This window comes from Triticum aestivum, chromosome 5B, assembly GCF_018294505.1.
Source record: "Triticum aestivum cultivar Chinese Spring chromosome 5B, IWGSC CS RefSeq v2.1, whole genome shotgun sequence".
Classification (NCBI taxonomy): domain Eukaryota; kingdom Viridiplantae; phylum Streptophyta; class Magnoliopsida; order Poales; family Poaceae; genus Triticum; species Triticum aestivum.
In genome coordinates, this window is record NC_057807.1 from 530,427,122 (window position 1) to 530,451,822 (window position 24,701).

The window sequence follows — 24,701 nt, forward strand, 5'->3', positions numbered from 1 at the left end:
CATTTACAACTGAATCCTGCAATGAGGAATTGTTGAACTTGTGCTTGAGGAGGAAGATGCGTCTCCTAATGAGGTGATCAGCTCCGGCCCTGGTGTGGAGGCGTTCGACAATGAAGTGTGGAAGAACAAAATGTTGGAGTGGACTCAGACAATGTGGGATAACAGAGGTCAGACAAGGATGAAGAGGATGAGCTTCCACCTAGTTAGCATCGTTGAACTTTTCCCTATTCAGCCATATTGGCTCTTAATAACTTGTAGTGTCATTTGCTAGTAGTTAGGATAAACTGTCATTCGTTTCCTAGCTAGGACAAGACAATGTTCAGTGTGTGTGAGGTAAGGTCACCACTAGTGAGAAGCGGTGATCACATCTTTAGTCGTTTGCGCAACCAACAACAACGATGCAAGCAACCAAACATCATGCTAACTAATTGCTCCCCTCATGCATGAAGCCTAATGCGGGCAACCAAACTACATGAAGATGTTGGTTTTTAGCCTGCATTTGTCCAACCAGACCCAATCGGGACAAGTATGCAAAATGCCCTACAACAGAGATGTGAACCAAACACATCCGAGGCTTCCAGTATGCATGGGACACAACTTCTTTTCGTAGATATTTATTATGTAGTAAAGTTTGCCAAACTCCATCCTTGTTAAATAACTTGAACTACCATTTAATAAGCAAGACAACATTTTTGACCTGGAGATCTTCATACATAAACATCTCCAGTCTTTCGGTCGACAAACCACACTTCATTTGGTTAGGCTTTACATTTTCTTTTCATTGTCTCCTTGTCAAAAGAATCTGATATGAAATAATCTAGTGTTTATAGGATCCCTTTAGGGAGTTAGAAAAATTAGAGTACATAGGGAATCGTGTTTGCAAGAACATAACTGATCAGAACCAAGCATCCTTCAATGAAGAACAACTTGCTGCATAAGAATGTAAAAAAGATGTTGAGTTGGACTGTAAAATTATTTTCCTATGAAACTAACCAAACATTGTTATGGCCTTTCAAATCAAAAGGATGAATTAAAGAGACCTTTCGTAGTTTGGGCCCCGATAAATCCCGAACGTTTGGATTGTAAGCATGCAACCCGAACATTTTTTGTCATTTCCGTAACTTTTGAAGTAATCAGGGAAACACTCACTTGGCCGAAAATTTAGGGTGAGAACCACCCCTGTGATCCAGCTACTCATAGTGGGGGAGTATATACTAGTATCATGCATATGACATTAGTGCATTATATTACCTTCATAGTGCATAATATCATAGAGTAGTATCATATATATACTATGATCTTAATTATTATTATGCATGACACAAAATAGTATATCATTTTTATGATACGATGTCTATTTATGTTATTGTAACCCTCTTTTTTTAGGGAGCCGCTATGCGTCCGCCGGTGGATATATTAGAAACATCTGCCGCATGGAGCTCTGTTGGATCAGTGCTCTGACAGCTGTCAGATCTAACCACCACGCCCGTGCCCACCTTCTTACTTCCTGCAACAACCGTTCAGTTTCGAAACAGATTCCCCTGTGCACCGTCCTGACACAGCCGCGCCCAGCGCGGCGCCAGCCCCCGCCACCACAAAATCGCTACCACCGGCGCAACGGGGGAACTAGTCCTTGTCATGCTCGCCAGAGTTGCTGCTCCTCCTCTGTCTCAGCCCCGCGAGAAGCTACTAGCTCCTATCGAGCACGATGGCGACGACCTCTCACGCCCGACGCTTCTTCGGCGTTTTTGCAACTGTAGCTATGTTTCTCAAACATGCCTCATGTTGCAATGTCTGACCATTCACTCTCTAACATCGGGCGCTCCTACGGCGCTGCAACTCGGGCTATGTTTCTGAAACAAGACCCTTGTTGTAGAAAAAGCCCTTCACAACCGAAACTTTTGTTTTCTTTATGAAACAAAAGATATGTTGCCAAAATCTTTTGAAACAAGACCCCAGTTGCAGGAAAAAAACCTTCACCACCGAGTCATTTTTCTTTCTTTCTGAAACTAGTCCTGTGTTGTAGAAATCTAGTGAAACAGGACCCTTATTGTAAGAAAAAACTGGCCGCGTGAGACTGACTTGTGGCCAGCGTGGCCGCTTGATCAGGATTGATCTGACGGCTATGCAAGCGGCGGACGCTCGCGCGTGCATCAGCCGGCTGAAGGTAAACTTTTCCCCCTTTTTTAGTTATTTTTCATATTAGCATGTTTGCTATTCTTGAGTGATCGCACTACTATGGCCAGCCTTAGAGCATCTTCAGCCGCCCCCAAGTGCCACCCCAGCACCACTTTCTCTGCGCCGGCACCGTAAAAGCGGCAAAAAAACAGACCAGCCATGCCCCCCAAGTGCCCCCAAGACCTCATACTAGCGCCGGCAAACCCAGCACAAACCCAGCGCGTTGGGGGGCTCCTGGGGGTGTCAGCGGAGGCAACGACCAATCCTACTCCTCCATGCATTCTTTTTTCTGGCTCACCCAATCACTTTGTGCTCAGCGATTCTTCTGAGGACGCTAACGACTGGGAACACGGGTTCATGAAGACGCCGGCGGAAGTGTTTTGCCCTAGGACGTGCTATTTTGGATCCGGCAATTGTCCTCGGAGGCTCCAACGACTGGAGATGCCCTTATCCAGAGAAAAGAACCGTTGGTGGCCGGCGTCGGAGCAGTCGGTGTCAGTGGCGGTGGGAGCTTCTCAGGCCCGGCGTCAATCTTAATTGGTCTGTGGGTCCCGCTCCGGTCTACTAAACCAACACGATAAGTAGATACTTTGACTTGTCTTGCCGAGCTCGTGGTCTCCCTGCTTCATATCCCCATCCCCATTCCCGTCCGTCCGCCTTGTGCGCGCCCTCTCCTCCTCCGCCGCCGCCGCCCTCGGAGGATCCCAGCCGCTGATGGACGCGCATTCCTCGCCGGAGTGGCGGGTCGAATCGCCGGTGGGGTCGCTCGCCATCGAGAAGCCGCCCGGGGCGCCGGAGAAGTCCCAGGCGCAGGGGCATGGCCGCCGGGAGGAGCAGCAGAGCCTCTGCCCGCAGCCCACGGTCACCCGCATGCATCCCAGCGAGTTCAAGGAGCTAGTGCAGCCGATAACCGGCCAAAGTTCTGGCTCGCTCCCCTCCGAGGCCCAGACCCAGGACCACCAGATGGATGAGGTCGTGCAGGGGCACTCGCTCCTGCCGCCGTCCGCTCCGATGTCCCCGTGGAGTCTGAAGTACGCTGTCAAGCCTTCCTCGCCGGCGGATACGACGGCAAACGACAGATTCGGTGACGGCTACAACAAGAGGGGACCTCAACAGTTCGGATTACAGGTCGACCAAACTCGTCAGACCAAGAAGACACTTCAAAAGCTCCACACCGAGGCTCCAGTCTGCGCTATGGCCGACGCCATGTTCAGGCTCCCCGCGAAGCTCGACGGGCTACTGGCCAGCCACGGCCACATGCTGCCCCGGGGCGCAGAGGACGAGATACCTCTCATCAAGCAAGATCTAGAGAGGATGATAGCATTTCTCCAGGAGCACGACGACTCGGGAGCAGAGGACACTTGTATGATGGTCAAGTGCCTGACCAAGGAGGTGCGCGAGCTTTCGTACGACGTGGAGGACAGTGTCGACCAGTACGTGCACGCCGCCAATTCCAGGAGAGGAATGTTATCGCCTCGCCGCAAGAAGTACAAGGTCACTCGCCGGGACAGTAGGACCACCACCTGGCTCTCCGAGAAGCTCAAGTGGCGGCTATGGATGGCCAACAAGATCAGGGAGTTCAGCATGCGCTCCCAGGAGGCGCTTCAACGATACAGCATGTTTAGCCTTGGTGGCACTGGCAGCATCACTGCTCCTAGACGTGATGTGTCTTTTGGCTCTTGGTATCCCACACTGCACGGGGAGCTTGTCGGTATTGATGAACATCTGAATACACTTGAAGCGTGGCTAGGTAAGGATGGAGAGCAGAAGCTCAAGGTGGTATCTGTTGTTGGATCTGGAGGGATTGGTAAGACCACACTTTCCAAAGAGCTGTACCGTAGAATCAGAGGGCAATTCGAGTGCCAGGCATTTGTGAGGACGTCCCGAAAGCCTCACATCAGGAGGCTTCTCCTCAATTTGCTCTCACAAGTCCGGCCACACCACCCCCCTCAGACTTGGAAATTGCATACTCTTATTGCCGATATCAGGACACATCTCCGAGATAAGAGGTATACATGTTTATCTTTTGATTCATAATAAGAGTTGCATTTTCTGGACAGGAATTTAAATCTTTTCAGCAGGTCCTTGGTGTGATTTTCATTATACAAACATGTTAATGTGTCATCTTAGCGCAAGAAAATGGTTTTTGGTCTGATGTCTTCATTAGTTCAGTGATATTTCGGTGACGGTGAAGATTTCAAGCACTTGTAAAATGATAAGTCACTGATAATATTTGTGTATGCAGCTATGCTGAGCCACTCAATTTTTCCTTCTAATTCAGTAAGGATGGAATGATAGATCTCTCGTGGTTGACAACTATGCTAAAACATTCTACAGGTACTTGATCGTCATTGATGGCATATGGGCTACACATACATGGGATATTATTAATCGTGCTTTCCCGGCTGGTAATCTTTGCAGTGGAATACTAATCACGACAGAAGTCGACGATCTAGCTCTGAAATGTTGTGGTTATGACTCTAAGTATGTTCTTACGATGAAACCACTTGGTCACAATGATTCAAGCAAATTATTTTTGAACACAACTCTTGGTCCACAACACGAATGTCCTCCGGAACTCAGTGAAGCTGCACACAGCATTGTGAGGAAATGTGCTGGTTTACCACTAGCAATGGTTATTGTTGCCAGTCTTTTGGTAAATCAGATGGGAAAACCAGAGCGATGGGATTATGTAAATGAATGCTTGGGTTATGATTTGAGGACAAATCCTAGCCTGGAAGGAACGAAACATGTACTAAACCTTAGTTACAACAATCTTCCTCAGCAAGGCATGTATGATGTATCTCAGTATATACGAAGAGGACTACATTATTCTGAAAGATGATTTGGTAAAACAATGGATAGCGGAAGGTTTTATCCATGCAACAGAAGAGGAAGACATGGAAGAAATATCAAGGATCTGTTTCGGTGAGCTAATCAGTAGAAGACTGATCCAACCTGTACATATAAGTGACAACAATGATGTTTTGTCCTGCACAGTGCATCACATGGTACTTGATTTTATCAAACATAAGTCCTTTGAAGAGAATTTTGTTACAGCAATAGATAATTGTCAGACAACTGCACCACTCGTAGACAAGGTTCGTCGACTGTCTCTTCACTTTGGTAATGCAGAAGCAACGCCACCAACAAATATGAGACTATCACAAGTTCGCACTCTCGCATTTTTCGGGGTCATCAAGTGTTTGCCTTCCATCGTGGAGTTCGGGCTTCTTCAAGTTCTAATCCTTCATCTTTGGGGCGATGATGAAAACATCTGTGTTGATCTCACTGGAATATCTGAGCTATTTCGGCTGAGATATTTGCATGTCACATGTAATGCCACCTTAGAATTACCACAAACCCAAAGGCGAGGTCTACAATATTTGGAGACACTGAAAATAGATGCAAAAGTAAGTGCAGTTCCGTCAGACATTGTCCATTTGCCGGGCTTATTGCACTTAAGTCTCCCTGTTGAAACAAATCTGCCCAATGGTATTGGCCGCATGGCATCACTTTGCACCCTTGGATATTTTGATCTAAGTGTTAACTCGATAGATAATGTGCAGAGCCTTATTGAGCTGGCCAATCTTCGGGATCTTCGGCTCACTTGTTCTACTGTTCATTCTTCTTATTTAAAGAGCAAAATGGATATTATGGGCACTATTCTTGCGAAACTCAGCAACCTTCGGTCCGTAACTCTGAAGCCTTCAGGTATTCTGGACAGAGGATCTTCCAGCATGAGCATTTCCTGTGATGGCTTGAGCAGCGTTTCCTCTCCTCCGGCGCTTCTTGAGAGATTTGAGTGGTTGCCGTGCATCTGCACCTTCTCCACCATCCCCAAGTGGATTGGACATCTCAACAAGCTCTGCATTTTGAAGATTGGGGTTAGGGAGCTAACGAGCAGTGATGTTGATGTTCTCAGAAGGTTGCCTGCACTTACCGTTTTGTCGTTATATGTCCGAGCAAAGCCTGCAGGAAGGATTGTCTTCACTAAGACAGGATTCTCGGTTCTCAAGTGCTTCAAGTTCAGGTGCAGTGTACCTTGGCTGGAATTTGAGGTGAATGCAATGCCTAATCTATTGAAACTCAAGCTAGGTTTCGATGCCCATGGAAAGTATCAACCCCGTATTATACCTGTCGGCATCATGCACTTAACAGGCCTTAAGGAAATCTCTGCAAAAATTGGGGGTGTTGGTGCTATTGACCCCAATAGAAGGGCTGCAGAATCAGCGTTGATTGACGCTATTGAGATGCATCCGGCACGCCCCACCTTTAACATACAGTCTTTAGACAGGATGTTCAGTGTTAAGGATGACAATAATAGCAGTGTACAAGAGGAAGAACACACGACTCTGCAAAAGCAATACGATATCATGGAGGAAGACTCAATGGAGGAACAAGAGGAAGAACACACGACTCTGCAAAAGAAATACGATATCATGGAGGAAGACTCAATGGAGGAACAAGAGGAAGAACACATGATTCTGCAAAAGAAATACGATATCATGGAGGAAGACTCAATGGAGGAACAAGAGGAAGAACACATGATTCTGCAAAAGAAATACTATATCATGGAGGAAGACTCAGTGGAACAGCATCGAGCCTTTCAAAAGGGCACCTGCGAAGATGCTCACAGCAGGTATGGATAATGATTTCTCTCTCATTCATGCTCTTTGCTAATTGAGTTTTGGTGGTGGCTAAACGCTTTGCTGCCATTAGGTCGTCTTCGTTTTCAGATTGGAAAACTGTTGCGGACAAGCAAGCTGACAGTAGGTATGGATTTTTCAGTTGTACTAGTTGATTAACTAGAACAAGCAATCTTCTCTTCTTGCTGAAGCTACTCGTGGATGCCACTTCTGTTGCCTTTTCCAACTTGTATGTCTTGGGATGGGCAGAGCACATCTTCCGGATCAGATTGGAGAGAGGATTGATCTCGCCAGCAACGCCCCTGCCGTCGGCGGCATCGTCGTCCGCGCCATCTCACGGGCACGTGGCTTCTTCGGGCGGCTGCTCTCCCGCGCCATGACGCGGCAGCGCAGCGGGCCGTCGTCCTTAAATTTCAAGGAAAACACCGGGGAGTACACCTTCGCGCAGCTGGCGACGGCGACGAACGGCTTTGCGCCCAAGGCCAAGATCGGCGCAGGAAGCTTCGGCACGGTGTACCGGGGCAAGCTCCCGGACGGGCGCGAGGTTGCCATCAAGCGCGGGGAGTCGTCTGGGCCGACGGCGCGCAGTTTCCAGGAGGAGAGTGCGTTCAGGTCGGAGCTCGCCTTCCTCTCCCGCCTCAACCACAAGCACATCGTCGGCCTCCTGGGCTACTGTGAGGAGAACGACGAGCGGCTGCTCGTGTACGAGTACATGAACAACGGCGCGCTCTACGACCACCTCCACCCCAAGGGCGTGGACGGCGACGTCGCGTCCCCGGTGGTCTCATCATGGAACCTGCGCATCAAGATCCTGCTGGACGCGTCGCGCGGCATTGAGTACCTGCACTCGTACGCCGTGCCGCCCATTATCCACCGCGACATCAAGTCGTCCAACATCCTGCTGGACGGCAGCTGGGTGGCGTGCGTGTCGGACTTCGGGCTGTCGCTGATGGAACCACCACAGACGGACGGGGCAGGGTCGCAAGTGCAGCAGCACCTGTCCACGAAGGCCGCCGGCACGGTGGGGTACATAGACCCGGAGTACTACAGCGACCTGCACCACCTCACCGTGAAGATCGACGTCTACGGCTTCGGCGTGGTGATGCTTGAAACGCTCACGGGGAAGCGTGCCATATTCAAGGAGGCCCAGGGCGGGAGCCCCGTGAGTGTGGTCGACTACGCGCAGCCCAGCGTCGTGGCCGGGGAGCTCAGCAAGGTACTGGACAGGCGGGCGCCTGAGCCGACGCCGGTCCAGGCCGAGGCCATCGAGCTGGTGGCCTACACGGCTGTGCACTGCGTGCGGCTCCATGGCAAAGACCGGCCGCACATGGCCGACATTGTCTCCAACCTGGAGACGGCATTCGCACTTGTATCATGTCAGGACGAGTTAAGCTAGATCCACGGACCACGGAGAAGGCTCGGTAAAACCTCTGTAAACGTCGGTCGACGTACACCCTCCTGTTCCTAGATGTAAAACTACCAAAAACGCATTATATTTATTTTTAGAAAGAGAGGTAGTAGTAGCGTTTTTTTTTGTCTCAGTACCAACACTTCTATTAGAAATTGATTGTGCTTCATGCTAATGTCAAAGGCATCTTATCATATTCCATTTTATATTTGAGTTGAAATGGAGATTAGATCAACCCTCATGTTTTTTTTCCTAAAAGGATAAACCCTAATTTTTGTCAAATATCCAAAATGCACTTCTCAAGCGCCTACATATTTGATATTTTGGAAAGGGCCTCATATGCTACCCTATAATATACACAAGAGATTCATCTCCATTATCTTATGGCGAGTACTACGCGCCGGCCGAAACTACCAGCCGCATGATTAAAACAATTTGTACCGTACGATTGATTTAAAAACGAATCATCGTTTACCTCAACGACACAGAGAAAAATCTCACTCTGCCATTGACGTCCCTACAACAACCTTGCTCGCCATGGATACAAGAGCGCCCCCACCTTGAAGTGCCGGCGACTCGCCGCCACTCGCCTTCCCGCCGGTTCCAGCAGGGCGCTGCCGCAGCATCCAGTCGTCGCCCTCGTAGCAATGTCCGCCATTTGTAGAACGCCTGGTGCCTCTGCCCTTGTAGCAACTAGTTGTCGCCGTCGTAACACGCTCGTCGCAGCAACACCATACTGCCGGCCATAGCTCCCGATGTCGCCGCTCATACCATCGCCAGCCGGCGGCGCCGGTTTTTGAAGATTCACGGTGGAAGCTTTTTTTACACCGATTGAAGCTTTTTTGCTGTATAGTTGAAGCTTTTTCCGATTCTGATCCGAAACTCTTTTTCACATTGGTTGAAGCTTTTCTCGATGCTGGTTGAAGCTTTTCTCCACGTTTGAACCTTTGCTCTATGCCGGTCATAGCCCTTTTCCATGGTTGAAGCTTTTTTCTCCGATGTAGCAAAAAATTCCATCAGTTCCAGCTTCTGGTTTGCTGGTTGCAGCAAAATTTGCGTCGCAGTTCACCGTCGTGGCAGTGCCTCGTGCCAGTTGCAGCAAAACAGTTGGCTTGTTCCAGCATATGGGGGTGTCGTTGGTAGCAAACGAGATTGCCGGTTGTAGCTCCTCCCGCTACAAGTTCCAGCAACGACGCCAGTAGCTTGTAGCACCCACGGTGGCCGGTTCCAGCACCCACAGTGGACGCGGCAGCTTGTAGCTTTGGCAGGAGGTGCCCCCAGCAAACCTCACCATTGACGCCCCCTAGCAGCTTGTCCATGGCGCAAAAAATATTCCCTTCCTAGATGGCTTCGAATCTGGCCATGGCCAACGCCCAGCAGAGGAATCCGGCCATGGAGCTTGCAGCAGCAAGGCACCGCCGCACGGTGCTCTATTTTGGGAGGTCCCCACCATGGTTTATTTGCTGCTAGGAGGAGGGGGAAGCATGGCGCAAACACAGAAAGGGGAGAGAGTAGCGAGAACGGAGATGGGACGCGGGCGATGGAGAAAGAAGATAAGGAAGAGGAATGTAAGTGCATCTAGTGCCCCTTAGTGATTTTGGTGTATTGAAGACTTATAGGTTAAGGGACTGATGCGTTTGTGAGTGTACACAGGTCTATAAGTCTATGAGGAGTTTGATATTTACAGAGAATGTCGACCCCTAAAAATGAAGTTCTTCAACTGAAGACTTTGGATTTCTGAGGACTTTGAAAGTGAAGAAATTGGTGTGACCTTTAAGACTTGGTAATCATTCGAGGAACATCAAGCGTGAAGACTTTTGTTTTCGTAGTTTCATTTTCTCTTTCTTGAGTCATAGGAAACACCGTACTGTTAAAGGGGGTCGAGGAAATACTAAGGAAAATTTTCTATGTGAGGCTCAACTCAAAATCCTACACCTGCCAATCCTTTCGAGTGAAGCCATTGGAAATCTCGCACAGTTCAGTCATATTCTTCAGTGACAGAGACGAAGTTCTTCTGGTCTCTGGGGAATTTGTTCTGACTGAAGAGTTAGGAATCCGCCAGTGCGGATTGCCTACAAAGTGAGGAACATGATAGCCCTGAGGAATTCGAACCTCAAATATTCCGACCGTTGCTGTGCTACGCGCCAGCTGTCCCAAAATATGTACCCACCTAACGGTCATATCAAACAAGGGAATTTATGTCTTATCATGTCGGGCTGCTCCCTGGCTATAAATAGCCGCCCCCTACAACCACTAGTTGGTTGGCTGCTCCGAGAGAAACTGACACTTCTCATTTGAGAGCAACCCATCCTCCGAGGACTTTGAGTGAAAATCATTAAGTGAGGAAATCCCAAACCCAAACCTACAAAACCCCAAAGTGATTGAGCATCACTGAAGAGATTGATCCTGCATGGATCCGACGCTTGTTTCCTTTGAAGACTGTGCTTCTTCCAGACGGTTAGGCATCAAGGTCTAGAGCATCCAAGAGGAATTGTGGATCACCGAGTGACCGAGTTTGTGAAGGTTCGGAAGTCACCTGAAGACTTACCACGAGTGATTGGGCGAGGTCTGTGTGACCTTAGCTCAAGGAGAAGACGGTGAGGACTGTGTGTCCGAGACTGGGTGTCCTCGAGTTTAAATACTCAGCCGCTCCAACCAGATGTACAACTGAGACAGCAGTTGGAACTGGTCTACCAAATCATTGTCTTCACCAAGCTAACTGGTTCTATCTCCTCAACTCTTTCATTTCCGCATGTCTGTTGTTGTGTGTTTATTTATATCTGTTTGAAGACATTGACTGAAGACTTTCTCAATTTTCTCAGTTCTATTTCTTCAGTCTGTTCGTCTTCTTCCTTGTGTTATCCTGTGTTTACGCTTTTTGTACTCTGTGCTTGTCTTCATTTCATCATGATGACTATGCTTGTGTTCTGTCATGTTCCTTTCTGAGTACTTATTCCGCTGCAAGTAGTTCTTCATTTAGGAATTTCCTCACCAGCAAATTCCTCAGTGAAGAATTCATAAAAATCGCCTATTCACCCCCCCTCTAGTCGATATAACGCACTTTCAATTGGTATCAGAGCAAGGTACTCCCTTGTTCTATGTGATTTTGGTTTAACCACCTGGAGTTCTGGTTATGTCGACCGCAGGTATGATCAAGGTCTCTGCTGGGTGTCCTACCTTCGATGGCACGAACTACCCCTACTGGAAGAATAAGATGCGAATGCATCTTGAGGCAATTGACAACGATCTCTGGTATGTTGTGGAAAATGGTGTTCCCTCAATCACACCTTCCCTGAATGCTGCTGATGTGAAGAGATTCAAGAAACTCGATTCTCAAGCGAAGAATATCATATGTGGCCATCTGAGTAAAGGGCAGTATGGTAGAGTGAGTGCTTTGGAAACTGCTAAGCTTATCTGGGATAGGCTCTCCAAAGTAAGGAAGGAGTCTCAACTCAACGTGACTCTCGTGTTGACGTTCTTCGCAATCTCTTCAATCGCTTCAAAAGACTCGACAATGAAAATGTTCAGCAAACCTTCGATCGCCTCACTGATATCTCAAATGAGCTTCAAGCGCTTGGCGCCACTGACATCACCGACCATGAGGTGGTGAAGAAATTGCTGAGATCACTCGATTCCTCATTTGACACTCTGGCACTGATGATTCAAGAGCGTGCTGATTACAAGTCACTTGATCCCGCTGATATCCTCGAGAGGCTAAACACTCATGAGTTCCAGCTTGCTGAGAAGAAAGATCTCTATGGTTCGAGCTATGACAAAGCACGTGCTTTGAAGGCCAAGGCAGTCTCTGAGTCTGAGGAAGAAGACTCTACCAACAGCCTTGGTGATCCTGAAGAACTGAGCCAGGAACTAGCACTGGTCCTGAAGAAATTTCAAAAGTTCTCAAGACGTGGTCGCTTTGGAAAATCCTCAAGGAGCAACGATTCCTCATCTAGTGACTACAAGAAAAGTCTGTGCCACAAATGCAAGAAACCTGGTCACTACATTCAAGATTGTCCTCAGTGGGACAAGGAATTAAAGAAGAAGAAATACAAGGATTACAGTTCTGATGATGCCAAGAAGAAGAAGAAATCTTCAAAGTCTTCATCATCAAAATCCTCGAAGTCTTCATCTCACAAGAAGAGCAGCTCCAAGAAGGCTCGGGCATTCATTGGCAAGGAAATTGATTCTGAGGCTGAATCTGAGGATCATGAGGAAGATGAGGCATCCGAGGAGTCTGAGTCTGGTGTGGCAAGTCTAGCTCTTGCTACCGCATTTGTTAGCAAGTCTATCTTCAACTCTGAAGAAAATGGCAACACCAACAATGCTGATGAAGGCAATGATGACTACACTCCCACCTATTGCTTCATGGCAAAGGGTGCCAAGGTAACTAAACACCCCTCCTCTGAATCAAGTGAGGATGAATCTGATGAAAATCTTAAGCCCAGCTACTCTAAACTTGCTAAGATTGCTGTGAAACAACAAAAGGCTATTGAAAAACTTCAAAACATGCTAGACAAGAGCGATGACATGTTGGGTGATAAAATGGACCACACTAAAGACTTAACTGAAAATCTTCAAAGACTTCAGTCTAAGTTTGACAACCTTCAAAGTCATCATAACACTCTCTTATCTGATCACGAGAAGCTTTCTTATGAATTTCTTCAAAGAAAGCAAGATCTTGAGAAGCTAAGAGTAAGTTATGAAGATCTTCAGAAGGAGCGCGATTCATTACTTGCTCAACAAATCAGCGCTACTCAGGAAGAATTTGTTCCTCCATGTCTGAAGTGCATAGAACGTGAATCTGCTAATTCTTCACCTGAATGTTACAAATTCTTCACCTGTCTCTGCTATCACTAATTCCTCATCTGAGGACATTGCTAGTACTACTAGTGATGCAGGGCTGAAGGAATTGTACACGACCGGCATGTACAAAAGCCTCAAAGGGCATCAGATTCTTTGTGATGTGCTCAAAAAGCAGATCCTCAACAGAAACCCTAGGAAAGAGGGTATTGCCTTTGAGAGGAAACTCAATGCTGATGGAACATATTGGAAACGTGAGCAGTACCCCAAAACCTCATGGGTTGCTGCAAAGGGACCTCCAGTTGATCCATCCAACTTATCTGGCTTTACATGTGAATCTCCTCATTCTTCTGATGAGTCATTTGACTCCAACTATAAACTATTCAAAAATCAGAATGGTGAAGTATTTGCTAGATATGTTGGCACTAACTACAGGAACGGTTCCCCTATGAAGAAAATCTGGGTTCCCAAAAGTTATCTTGAAAGTCTTCAGGTGAATGTCCTTATGACACCACCTGTGAAGAATAGGAACCTCAGATCAAATTCTTCATATGGACCTAATTCTTCATATGGATCAAATTCCTCAAAAGGATCAAAGTCCTCATATGATCATCATCGTGCTAACCCTTCTATTTCTCAGGGTAGAGCTAAGGGCTATGAATATGAGTGTTATTCTTCAAATCATTATGTTCATAAGTCCTTGAAGAATTTCTCTGCTTACTCATATGCTTACCCTAACCCCTCTTATGTGAAACGAAGTGGACTGGCTTCTATGCCACCTTTCTCATATGGTGCTCGAAGAGTGATGAATTCTTTGCCACCCCTCCAGATGTGGGTGGTGAAGAAAAAGAACTAATCTCTTATGCAGGGTCAGGTCTCCAGACGTGCTCAAAACGTCTGAAGAATTTGCTGGAGACCTGAAGGTGCCTGAAAGGACACATGCTAATCATGAACAAATGAATTTTCATTTCTCGCGTCCTCATACTGATTTATCTATGCTATTGCTTGATGAAATTGATCTGATGATATTGATGTCATATTCTTCATTGATGAAGTATATGAGTTCGTAAGTTGCACTAATTCATCTGCAGGATGATCAACCCAAAGCAAACGAGTGGGTCCTCGATAGTGGATGTACAAATCACATGACGGGTGACGAGAATCTATTGATGGATGCTCCTTTATCACCGTCACATCTGAAGCATATCATCTTCGCTGACAAAGGCAAAAGTCAGGTATTAGGTCTAGGTAAGGTTGCGATCTCAAAGGATCGACACATGGACAAAGTCATGCTTGTCAAGTCCTTAGGATACAACCTTATGTTTGTCTCAATGCTGTGTGATCTTGATATGGTTGTTGTCTTCGGAAGATATCATTGTGTTGTGATCATGGAAGCTGACCATTCCAAAGTCTTCAAAGGCTTTAGGAGAGGAGATCTATATATTGTTGATTTCTCTACAGGACCGCAACTAGCCGTGTGCTTACTTACAAAAGCTTCAGAAGGCTGGCTATGGCAACGATGACTTGGTCATGCTGGCATGAGGAATCTGCACACGCTTGCAAAAAAGAAGCATGTTATTGGCATTGAGAATGTCAAATTCCTCAAGGATCACTTATGCGGAGCTTGTGAAGCTGGAAAGATGACAAAGGCCAAGCATCCAGCTAACACTGTCATGATACCACTCGACCATTTGAATTGCTTCACATGGATCTCTTTGGTCCTAACCACTATTCTGCAATTCTAAATGATGCATCTCTATATGGCTTTGTTATTGTTGATGATTATTCTCATTACACATGGGTGCACATTGTCACTTACAAACATGAGGTGCAGGAAGTCTTCAAACGATTCTCCTCGAGGGCTTCAACCAACTTTGGTGTGAAGATCAAGCACATCAGGAGTGACAATGGAATTGAGTTCAAGAATTCCGGTCTTGATGACTATCTTGATGAACTTGGTATTATTCATGAGTTATCTGCTCCTTATACTCCTCAGCAGAATGGCGTCGTGGATTGCAAGAACAGAACCCTCGCTGAAATGGCTCGCACTATGCTTGATGAATACAAGACGCCTCATCGCTTCTGGATTGAGGCAATTGATACTGCATGCCACGTCATCAACAGGGTATATCTTCACAAATTCTTCAAGAAAACTGCTTATGAACTCCTCACCGACAAAAAGCCAAATGTGAGTTATTTCAAAGTCTTCGGTGCTAAATATTGGATTAGAGACCCTCATCACACTTCCAAATTCTCACTGAAAGCACATGAAGGTTTTATGCTTGGTTATGGAAAGGACTCGCACACCTACAGAGTCTTCAACAACGTTCTTCACAAAGTTGTTGAAACTATAGATGTGCGGTTCGATGAAACTAATGGCTCGCAAAGAGAGAACCTACCTTCTGTGATAGATGAACTAGCACCCGAGGATTCTATCAAGTTCAAGGCTACAGAGGATGTCATTCCTATCGAAGAATCTGCTGAAGAATTCATTCCAGATCGTGATGATCACCGGGCTGGCGCACCTGAAGAAAATGGTGCTGAAGAAAATGCTCCTGAAGGGAATGCTCATCAAATTCCTCGAAGACAACCCACTCATCCTCGCATTGCTAACGAAGTGCAAATTGAGAAGATCATTGATGACATTGAAGCACCAGGTCCTCTCACTCGCTCAAAATCTTCACATTTATCTAACTTTTGTGGGAACTTTGCTTTTGTCTCTATCTTAGAGCCCACTAAGGTAGATGAAGCATTTCTGGAGCCTGAGTGGATTCAGGCTATGCAAGAAGAATTACATCAGTTCGAGCTCAACAATGTCTGGGAACTAGTCAAACGTCCAGATCCTCGCAAGCACAACATCATTGGCACAAAGTGGATCTACCGCAACAAGCAAGATGAAAATGGCCTTGTGGTGAGGAATAAGGCACGGCTTGTAGCTCAAGGCTACACATAGGTTGAAGGAATTGATTTCGATGAAACTTTTGCACCTGTTGCTAGACTTGAGGCTATTCGCATTTTACTTGCATATGCTAACCATCATGATATTATCTTACAACAAATGGATGTGAAAAGTGCATTCCTCAATGATAAGCTTGAGGAAGAAGTATATGTTGCTCAACCCCTAGGTTTTGAAGATCCAAAGAATCCCGACAAAGTCTTCAAACTCAACAAGGCCCTGTATGGCCTCAAGCAAGCCCCTCGGGCGTGGTATGATACTTTGAAGGAATTCTTCATGAAGAAAGGCTTCAAACCCGGTTCACTCGACCCAACTCTTTTCACTAAATCTTATGATGGTGAATTGTTTGTGTGCCAAATATATGTTGATAATATTATCTTTGGTTGTACTGACCAACGTTATAGTGATGAATTTGCCTGTATGATGAGTGAAGAATATCAAATGTCTATGATGGGAGAATTGAAATTCTTTTTAGGTCTTCAAATTCGTCAACAACACAATGGCATATTCATATCTCATGAGAAATACCTCAAATAAGTATTGAGGAAATTCGGCATGCAAGACTGCAAAGGGGTCAAAATTCCAATGCCCACAAATGGCCATCTATGCACTGATGAAAATGGTAAAGACTTCGATCAAAAGGTATACCGCTCCATGATTGGCTCTTTATTGTACCTATGTGCATCTAGGCCAGATATTATGCTTAGTGTTTGCATGTGTGCCCGATTTCAAGCTACACCGAAGGAATCACACCATAAGGCTGTGCAGCATATTCTTCGATATCTAGCTCACACACCAACACTTGGATTATGGTATCCCAAGGGCTCTTCATTTGATCTCGTTGGATATTCAGACTCTGACTATGCTGGCGATCGCGTGGACCGCAAGTCAACATCAGGCACATGCCATTTCCTCGGACGATCTTTGGTCTGTTGGTCCTCGAAGAAACAGAACTGCGTATCTCTCTCCACTGCAGAAGCTGAGTACATTGCTGCTGGATCGTGCTGTGCTCAATTACTATGGATGAAGCAAACTCTCAAGGACTATGGCATCAACGTGAAGAATGTGCCTCTCTACTACGACAATTAGAGCGCTATCAAGATTTCTCGGAACCCGGTTCAGCACTCGAAGACAAAGCACATCCAGATTCGTCATCATTTTCTTTGTGATCATGTGTTGAAGGGCGATATCTCCATCTGCCATGCAAGAACTGAAGATCAGCTGGCCGATATTTTCACTAAGCCCTTGGATGAGAAGAGATTTAGCAAGTTGCGGTGTGAGCTAAATATCCTAGAATCTTCGAATGTTCTCTGAAACGGACACTCATCCTAACACTTATGCTGACTTGATGACTTAGATGCGCAACACACGAAGTAACATTTTTCTTCAATCAATGAAGACTAACCTTCTAAGTGTGAAGAAATTAACGAAGAAATTGACTCTCAGAGCCCTACGACAATTGTACGCGGTGTTTGAAGCCAACTTTCTTATATGGTGGGTTACGCCACCACAAAAGTTGAAAATCTTCAATTTGAGTTTTTCCTCAGTTTTTCAAATTCTTCAACTTGCAATATCTTCACTATTTTCATCGTGTGTCTTCATTTGAATATATATATATATATATATATATATATATATATATATATATATATATATATATATATATATATGTCCTCTACAGCATTCACTTATTGCTAATTCTTCAAGTTGACTTTTTCCGCTAAGTGAATGTGATTGGACCCTTCCCCCTCTATGCTAAACTCAACCCAGTCTATTCACAAATTCTTCATGTGCGTTCTGATATGAAACTCGTTCAAAATCTTCACTGTGTCCTTGACAACTGAAGAAATTGTGAACGGTAACTTAAAACTCATCTTATCTAAATTTTCGGCTTTGCCGCTCAAACCGTTCCGCTTCTCACGACAAATACTTATCTATTCACCCAAGATCCTACACGATCGCCACCTCACAGTACGTGGGTGACACATGTCACGTGAATGAGAAGGGCCAGGGGCACGTTTGTCCGAAATCTTCGGGCGCACAGTTTTTCACTGCCACTATAAATACCCATGCCTCTTCCGCACTTCACTTTTACTCCACTCGTCCTCTCCCCCGCTTGAGCTTCCCAAACCCTAGCGCCGTTGCTATTTCATCATCGCCAGTGAGGAAGAGCTTCACTGCCTCGGTCTCGTTGCCGTCGTACTCGCGCCGGTTGCGGATTTCTTCACTCCGCCGTCGCCGTAGTTGTCTTCCTCTGCCGAGTTAGGGCGTGGAAGATCTGAACGGACGAACTTCACCTCAACACTTTCCAGTTCGTCGTGTTCTTCACTTCGGGTAATTAAAAGTTACTTTTATTGCCCGCTTTGATTCATGTGTTTTTCCTAAAAATCTTCAAAGGTGTTTATTCTTCAAATCTTCACACACTAAAACACCTCACATGTTATCTGTTCTTGATTCGTTTCTCTAAGCAATGATTTCTTCAAGATTCCTCAATTGTGTGGATTTTCAAATCTGTACAACTCTGGAACCTAAGATAAAGAACGCTTAGCGAAATTCTTCACGACTCATCGGTCAAATTCCTCAAACCTATTCTTTTTGAAAATCTTCTGAGAACGCATATGACCTCTCCAAATTCCTGTGACGCCCGGGTAATTAAGCTACAATGAACCTCTGCTAATGGTGCCACGTCACCTCGGTTACTGTTGATAAACTCGAGTTATTTCGAAACCGTTTCAAAATTCAAATTCAAATTAATGTCAACAATAAAAGTTTTCAAAAGTTATAACAAAAATGTTCGGGTAGTGCCTAATATCACTTAGGTAGTTATAGTGAAGAAAACATAATTTTACAAAGTGCCTAAGTGCTTTAAATTAAAAATAACAGAAAAGAAAAATAAAAAAAGAAAGAAATTACAAAAACAAAAAAACAAAAGGAGGAACCCCCGGGCTCCGGACCAGCAGGCGATCAGCCCCACTGGGCCAACCCACCAGGCCCAGCCGGCCACTCCCCCCCCCCCACTCCCCTTATCCACTCCCCCAGAAACCCGAACCGCCACCGACATCCCACTCCCCCCCGGCAAAATATCTCTGCCTCCCTCTCTCCCGATTTGGATCGGGATCGAGGAGGAGGCCACCGACGCCGTCGCCCGTCGCCGCCAGGAGACCACGCCGCCTCGCCGTTGGACGTCGCCACGCCAGAGCTCCTCCGCTAGCCTGCTTCCTCCTCTCCCGCCGGCCTGCTTCCTCCACCTCAACAGCCTGCCTCCTCGTCACTCGGTCGTCGCCGTCGACCACCCCAAGCACCGCTGCCACGTCCCTACTCCTCGCAGTGAGCCCCGATTCCCCTCTCCCCCCGTCGCGCCCGTGCTCATGCTCACGCACCTGTGCGCGTGCACCCGCAGCCGCCGCGCTCACTCCCCTGCCCGCGCTGGCCGATGCCCCGCGCACCCTGGCACGTGCCCCGGCGCGCGAGCCCGCGCCCCAGGATCCTCGAGTGTCGCCGCCCCTTGTACCCTCGCGTCCCGCCCCGCCAGCCCTGCCCGTCGCCGGTCAAGCGGCCACCGCCCGGGCGCCTCACCCACATCTCGCGCGCTCGACGCCTCGCCTTCCCTCTCCGTGCGCCGCTCCGGCCGCCCCGCTAAGGCCCCAGGGCCAATGACAAACGGGGCCCACCAGCCCCAGAACGTTTTGTAAAAAAAGGAATTAATTAAATTAAATAAAAATAATATAATAATTAATTAAGATAATTAATTAACTTAATTAATCATGTTAGTTAATCTAATTAAGCCTAATTAATTAACCTAATCACTTTAATTAAATTGGCTAATCCTGTTTAGTTAACTGTGTCAATGACAAACGGGACCCACACGTCAGTTTGACCCAGTCAACACCCCTGTTGACTGCCGACGTTATGCTGACATCATGCTGACATCAGCATGCACTATTCTGGATAATGTTAGAATTAAATAATTAAATAAATTCTAAAAATGATTTAAAACTTTAAAAATTAATATAAAATGAACCGTAGCTCGGATGAAAAAACTTTGTCCATGAAAGTTGCTCAGAACGACGAGACGATTCCGGATACGCAGCCCGTTCGCCCGCCACACATCCCTAGCATAGTGAACCTGCAACATTTCACCTCCGGTTCATCTGTCCGAAAATGCAAAACACCGGGGATACTTCCTCGGATGTTTTCCCCCTTCGTCGGTATCACCTCCTACCGCGTTAAGGCACACTTGGAACCGCTACTTGTTATGTCGTGCATCATTATGCATTTGTTTGCATTGTATTCATTGTTTCTTCCCCCTCTTCTCTTCGGTAGACTACGAGACTGACGCTGCTGCTGGTACCCCGATCGACTACGGTGTTGACGACCCCTCCTTCTTGCCAGAGCAACCAGGCAAGCCCCCCCTTTGATCACCAGATATCGCCTATTCTACCCTCTACTGCTTGCATTAGAGTAGTGTAGCATGTTACTGTTTCGATTAATCCTATTCTGTTGCATAGCCTGTCATTGTTGCTACAGTCATTGATACCTTACCCGCAATCCTAAATGCTTAGTATAGGATGCTAGTATATCATCATTAGCCGTACATTCTTGTCAGTCTACCTTGCTATACTATTGGGCCATGATCACTCGGGAGGTGATCACGGGTATATACTATACACATATATACTTTACAGATGGTGACTAAAGTCGGGTCAGCTTGTTGAGTACCCGCAAGTGATTCCGATGTGGGGGCTGAAAGGACAGGTGGCTCCATCCCGGTAGAGGTGGGCCTGGGTTCCCTACGGCCCCGACTGTTACTATGTGGTGGAGCGACAGGGCAGGCTGAGACCACCTAGGCGAGAGGTGGGCCTGGCTCTGGTCGGTGTTCGTGGTTACTTCAAAATAACATGCTTAACGAGATCTTGGTATTTGATCTGAGTCTAGCCACTGGCATATACGCACTAACCAACTATGCGGGAAAGATATGGGCACTCGACGTCGTGATATCAGCCGAAGCCTTCTTGATGTCAGCGACGGAACAGCGCGCGCCGGGTTGGACTGCGTTAACGCAACTTCCTTTGTAATGGAGGTTGCTAGGTCTGCTTCCGGCCGCCCTCGCAACATGCAGGTGTGCAATGGGCGATGGGCCCAGACCCCTGCGCGCATAGGATTTAGACCGGCGTGCTGACCTCTCTGTTGTGCCTAGGTGGGGCTGCGACGTGTTGATCTTCCGAGGCCGGGCATGATCCAGGAAAGTGTGTCCAGCCAAATGGGATCGAGCGTGTTGGGTTATGTGGTGCACCCCTGCAGGGAAGTTAATCTATTCGAATAGCCGTGTCCCTCGGTAAAAGGACGACCCAGAGTTGTACCTTGACCTTATGACAACTAGAACCGGATACTTAATAAAACACACCCAGACAAGTTCCACAGACAACCCGATGATCGCTTTTCCACAGGGCGACGAGGGGAGGATCGCCGGGTAGGATTATGCTATGCGATGCTACTTGGAGGACTTCAATCTACTCTCTTCTACGTGCTGCAAGACGGAGGCTGCCAGAAGCGTAGTCTTCGATAGGACTAGCTATCCCCCTCTTATCCTGGCATTCTACAGTTCAGTCCACCGACATTGCCTCTTTACACATATACCCATGCATATGTAGTGTAGCTCCTTGCTTGCGAGTACTTTGGATGAGTACTCACGGTTGCTTTTCTCCCTCTTTTCCCCCTTTCCCTTCTACCTGGTTGTCGCGACCAGATGCTGGAGCCTTGGAGCCAGATGTCACCGTCGACGACGACTCCTACTACACTGGAGGTGCCTACTACTACGTGCAGGCCGCTGGCGACAACCATGAGTAGTTTAGGAGGATCCTAGGCAGGAGGCATGCGCCTCTTCCGATCTATATCCCAGTTTGTGCTAGCCATCTTATGGCAACTTGTTTAACTTATGTCTGTACTCAGATATTGTTGTTTCCGCTGACTCGTCTATGATCGAGCACTTGTATTCGAGCCCTCGAGGCCCCTAGCATGTATTATGATGCTTGTATGATTTATTTTATTTGTAGAGTTGTGTTGTGATATCTTCCCGTGAGTCCCTGATCTTGATCGTACACGTTTGCATGTATGATTAGTGTATGATTGAATCGGGGGCGTCACAAGTTGGTATCAGAGCCGAGTGCCTGTAGGAATCCCCTTTTCCAACTCCTTGGCCGAAGTTGAGTCTAGTCATTTCAAAACTTTTACTAACATGGCTGTGTGGCTTACGGGCCCACGTCGCCATTTGGGTGGTATTAGGATATTTTATTCCTCGCCTTTACTCTGGGACTCTGATCTCTCTTCTATTCAGGTTAAATGGTTTTTCTAAAAGACTAACTTTAGGTTCTCGAAAATACTTTCTCCCGGAGAGCCCCTCCCTCCAGATGATCGTTTGCCGCACCAGAAGATTCCGAAGATACTCTTCGAGTTTTTCCGAGACCCTTGTGTCGATTGACTTTACAATCCCCTACCACCGATATACCCTTATGCATAAGTACCTACAATTGTCGTTCATACCTTCATCCTCAGTTGCTCTTGTTATTACAAGATGCCTTAAATTGCTCTCCATTGTTCCAAAAATCCTTTAAGCTTACTGTGTTGCAGTTCTTTACCACATGAATACCCCTATGGTAATTCCTCGCACTTACCGAGTATCCGCTCATCCCCAGTTGTTCAAGTATTTCAAAAAAAGTCTTCAAAATACTATTCGATCATCCGAAAATCATTAGCAGCTTTATTACTCTGCAAATACTTGTCTGCTTGCATTATGGATGCTTCCAATATGTCTGGCAATATTCATTAGTCTCCTTTGACACCGTCATTTTGATCCTATTGATTCAACATGAGTGCGAATGCACGCAATCATTGGTTAATCCTTTTAAATTATCTTTCCGGCTCAGATGTCATTTTTAACATGAGCTGGTTATTGACCAATCAAATTGCCGTTGATTATACCCCTAAGTCTATTCAACTTATCCATTCTTAATCAGACTGTTGGCTTCTAACCCCTTGATTTGGAAATGATAATTCCTTTTCATTTAAGTTTGAATTAGTTGGTTGTTTCTACAATCCAATGCCTTTGCATTGTTTCTTCCTCTGGTTGAGTACCGATGCTTACATCAGATCCCTTAAGGACCATCGGATCCTTTGTTGTATATTATCCGACAACGTCCTTCATATTTAATCACTTTGGAAGTTCTTTCCCTGATACATAATGACATTGGTAAATCCTATTCCTTGATTTGGCCAACCATGCTCTGCTTTCGAGCTGGTGAAATTTATTGTTGAAGTTTGTGGTATATGTTTCCATGATGCCTTGATGGGTTGAACCTATGCCTTCCTTAATATGTGTGAACTCGAAAGTTTTCATGAGTCATACTCTTCTGGTATTTTGCGAGATAAAATTTCAACACTACAACTTCATCGAACGCGAGAAGTGAATGAAATGTTATGCATTAAAGAAGTGGGATTCGACCTTGAACTTTGTGTTTATGCCCATGGACACGATGTAGATCTACCATGGAAGCTTCTTGTAATAATAACTATTTCCTTGTTATGAAATCATCTGGTATCTATGTATTGATCATTTGCAATCGTGGTCCTGACCACATTTTCTCCTTGATTCCATTTCTCAGACAAGTTAAAGCACTTGTCTTTTATTGATCGATACATCTCCGCAACCTCTATTTTTGATCTTCCTCGAGTATTAACCTCTGGTATCTCGAGAACTGTGTTGCTTCCTGCGAGTCTTCATCTAGTATTGCTTCTCACTGATCTCGGACCCCCCAGGTTCCGAGTTATTAGTCACTCGAGAACACCGATAAGTGAATCGATTCCGCATTCCGATTCAATAACTCTAAGTAATTCTTGTTGCTTACGAGTTTAATAATCCTTCAAGTCATTCCTAGCCTTATCGGCTATATCATTATTGTGCAGACTTTTAACTGTGCTACCTGGTCCTTCCGGAGCACAATTTTCGATGATGAGCTAAGCTTACGTTGATTTTCCTCATCATATCATTTTTCCTTGAACTGCAAGCTTGATTTCGAGTTTGTGTCGTAACCGTGGTTCCAATAACCTTACGCTTCATCATTCCTTTGACTTGTTGTCGCCGCTGATTGATTGCATCTTCATGAAATCTCTTGACAAATGTGTCGTGATCATCGTCAACCTAATGAGCTCTTACACGATATCAATTGAATTCATGATGAGAAATACCATCCTTGCCCTCGATGATTTGTGTTATCATCGGCCACTTTATTGCCTTCCGTTCAACACAAACTTGTTCGTGTTTTGTGTATACCTTGAGGTCCTTACTATCCAGCATTTGTTCTTCTTTACCTTTGAGTATTGCCATGTTTTATGACAAGAACATAGCGAGAATTTCACCACCTCTTAAGAATTCTTGGTATAGTGGTACTTCTAACCATCGCCATTCTTTCTCGTGTTGTTTCTAACCGGAATACCGACAAATGGTCTGTGATGTGTAAAATTCAAAAATTCTAGCAACCCTATTGCTTTGACGTTAATGGTCGATAGCTTCATTCTAAGTCTATTGCTTATTGAATCATCATTCAAACATTGATCGTGCTACCTAGTCCAGATTTTCGGGTGCACTTTTCAACCAATGTTTAATTGTGTATGTTTTCTTCGAGCATACATCATTATATCATTTGATCTGACAAAG

General features: G+C 46.1%; 1 pseudogene; it reads left to right on the plus strand.

The window, feature by feature from the left end:
* The first annotated feature begins 2,805 nt into the window (after positions 1-2,805).
* LOC123112958 (disease resistance protein RGA5-like) lies at positions 2,806-8,429 on the plus strand (annotated as a pseudogene).
* The last annotated feature ends 16,272 nt before the right edge of the window (positions 8,430-24,701 follow it).